This window comes from Nicotiana attenuata, unplaced genomic scaffold (assembly GCF_001879085.1).
Source record: "Nicotiana attenuata strain UT unplaced genomic scaffold, NIATTr2, whole genome shotgun sequence".
Lineage (NCBI taxonomy): Eukaryota > Viridiplantae > Streptophyta > Magnoliopsida > Solanales > Solanaceae > Nicotiana > Nicotiana attenuata.
Window position 1 is genome coordinate 35,763 of NW_017674393.1, and position 3,231 is coordinate 38,993.

A 3,231-nucleotide genomic window follows, 5' to 3' on the forward strand; every position below is an offset into this window, starting at 1 on the left:
AAGACTACTTTGTAGACCGAAAGATTAGAAAATATTTGAAGTTCCTACTCACTTAATTAATTAAATTAAATACATCTCCAGACACAGAATTATTTGTATTCATTTCTTTTTTTGAAAAAGCTATATTTTTATGTTCAAATATTTGAAAACATCCCCAGTAAAGGATACACTGCATTTTTCATTGTCATACATGTAGTTGCCAAAATATCTGTTAAGAGTCCTATATTTGTGTTATGATTAAGGAAATCTACTTATGAATACCTACTGGAAAAGAAATAGAATAGGAAATTATTCAGTTGTTTCAGGCATATCGTTAAATACCTTAACTGTATTAAAGATCTTCCTTTTTTAGCCTTTTTCGTCCAGATGATAATTCAATGTGTGTAGCGTGTTGCAATTTGTGCACTTGAGAAGAAAATTTAATAGAAGCGCTTGAACAAAAAAAACCATATGGATACTCAGAATTCACCCCAAATTTTCGTTCTATTATATAGAAAAGAGAAGTTGTTCGACCAAGGGCATTTTTGTAAATTTTCTATTCAATCATAAATGTGCACATTTAACTCTGTCACGTGTTCTCACTCAATGTTGTCTTATTTCAAACAACAAACCCAATTAGAATTTCAAGAAACATCATTGCCCTTCTTCAGTCTTCCAAAGACTTCTCTTTGAGTTCTATTCATTTTCTCACATGGGTGCTGCAATTTCAGGTCAGTTTTCCTCCCAATTGTTTGCCAATCTTCTTTCGGTTCTCTTCGAATTTCCCAGTTTTATTACTTAAATTCATGGTTGATGTGGTTATTATTCTTCTATCTTTCTTCCTTGATCTTTTGTCATTTTGTCTTTCCATATATGGTCTCCGTTCGACATTTTTTTGTCTATATAGGGAATGAAAGATGGGAACTTTGAATTAAAAAATACAGAGAAGAAATAAAAGGAGAAAGGTTTGTTATGTATAAAATGGAGGGGAGTAGATAACTCTAAAGAAACATATCATAGTAGTAATTTCATTTGCCTTAGACTTCTTTCTGAATTTTAAAATGTCTCTTCAAATTCAGTTAAGGAATGGATTGATGCTATAGATAGGTAGCCTTATTTCCTATTTGATTTGACTATTTGGGGGTAAAACTTGAAGCTCTTCAATGTAAAAAATGGTGGTCTTTTTATTATGGTTTTGGAAGATGATTTTCTGGATTCGCAAGTGCTGGAATTCTGGAAAATAGAACCAAATATAAGCTGATATAAATAGTAAAGATGTTAAGACCTTATGCTTTTCTTCTTTTTATTTTTTCCCTAATTGTTACCTCCTTACGGGTCTTTGACGCTTTTGAAATAAAAAGGATTTCTGATATTTTTCAACGGATACTTATGGTTTTTTTTTTGGAGTGTTTATTGCTTTTGAAATATCGCAAACTTCTCGAACTTTTCAGTAAAATATTAATGGGTGTATCTATTCTTTTTCTTATTCTTTGGACGGCTTCATGTACCATGTGGCGTCATCAATCGGCGGCAGCTCTTACGGCGTGACAAATGCGTAATGAAAGGGGTATCTGCATTATTAGATACTTTTCTGTCAGTTGGTATACCTTCTTTTTTTCTCTTTTCAAAACGTTATGATTTAGATGGATTTTTTCTCGATGAGTAGTACTTTTATTTCCTTTTTTCTTGGATTTATAATTAAGAAGGATTAAATGTTAATGTCTTTGGTATATGATATAGAAGTCCACTCTGATCCGAACTAAATTGATTTTTCAATTCTTTCAGAAGTAGAATTGGATTAAAAGCGTAAGCAGTGGTGGATCTACTTAGGCATTTGTGGGTGCTAAAGCACCCATTAACTTTGACCATATTTAGTAAATTTGCATAGGCAACTATAAAAATATTTAGATAAAAATTGAGTGAGCACCCACAACTAAACTCTTTTTTTCACTTCTTTTAGAATTTTAATCGGCGAGCACCCACAACTTTAAAATTCTGGATCCGCCACTGAGCGTAAGGTAGTTGTAGAGTAGAGATTGTAGATGATGCTGCAATAGAGATGTACGAGAGTGCTTGGGCTTTAGTTTAAACATTGTAGCCACCAGATTCTATGAGGTGAGAATCACATTGTATTAGCTGGTAGCATCCGTTGTGCATTTCTATGTCACTCTTTCTGGACTAAATTTTGAATGTCAAAGTTTAATATTGACAATATACTTAACTGGTTTTGATATAATTGTTGTTGCTTCTGGCTTCTTGACTGAATGTTTGTGTGGAATAATAAAAAATGAGATGCCACAACTTATATTTCTACCACTGTCTTTCTTATTTTAAAACAGTCAATTGATTTATTCAGCTAGAAAAGTCATTGAATACTTTGGTTACGTACTCAATAGTAAATTTCATTATACTTTAATAGCTGGAGTTGCAATGATATGCTTGACTATCTTTGTGAAAGCTGGAGTTGCAAAACCTATTTGCTGATGCCAGCTGTGCGTAGGAGTTCCCTCTAAAGTTGCAGTATCCATATGGTGAGATTTTCTTGGAAAATAACTTTAGATTTCAAAAGAATATCAAATTTATAGTCAATAGGATGTATCATTATTTGGGTCCACTGTTCTATTTAAATAATTTTCAAATGCAACATTTTCCATAGACGTACTCCATTTGTAAAGGTAAGAGACTCTCATTATGATTTATAAGAGTTAATATGTCCAGAATCTCACAAGTAACAGTTAATAAGTCCAGAGCCTCATTTCGAAAAAGTTTAAGATACAGTTCCTTGATTTCTTCTTCAGTTCTTATGTTTTTTTTTCCTATGCAAATTCTTTTCTCTTTATGAATTGTTTAATATCTTTTGTTCCATTTTCTCCCACTCTTATATGCAATAGTTAGCAAGAAGTTTGAACCAGTAAGTTCTTACATCAACAAATTTACACCTGAATTATTGGGTCATGTTTCTCCCTTACACTCTTGTTTTAAACAATGCAATGAGAAAAAAGCACCATTGTTAAGCATAAAAGACAACAACAACAACGACGACCCAGTATAATCTCAGAAGTGGGGTCTGGGGAGGGTAGTGTGTACGCAGACCTTACCCCTACCCTAGGGTAGAGAGGTTGTTTCCAATAGACCCTCGGCATCCGTGGAGGGTGCTTACCATCAGAGCAATCCACCTTGTTAAGCATAAACGACGTAGTTAGTTAATTTATCTGATTTTGTTTTACTTGATCCAATGAACTATTTTTACCA

The 3,231-nt window shown here is 33.0% G+C and overlaps 1 long non-coding RNA gene across 1 annotated transcript; it reads left to right on the forward strand.

The window, feature by feature from the left end:
- The first annotated feature begins 562 nt into the window (after nt 1-562).
- LOC109218577 lies at nt 563-2,744 on the forward strand. Its single transcript, XR_002066779.1, has 3 exons — nt 563-710; nt 1,514-1,580; nt 2,399-2,744. It is a non-coding gene; the product is annotated as an uncharacterized LOC109218577 (long non-coding RNA).
- The last annotated feature ends 487 nt before the right edge of the window (nt 2,745-3,231 follow it).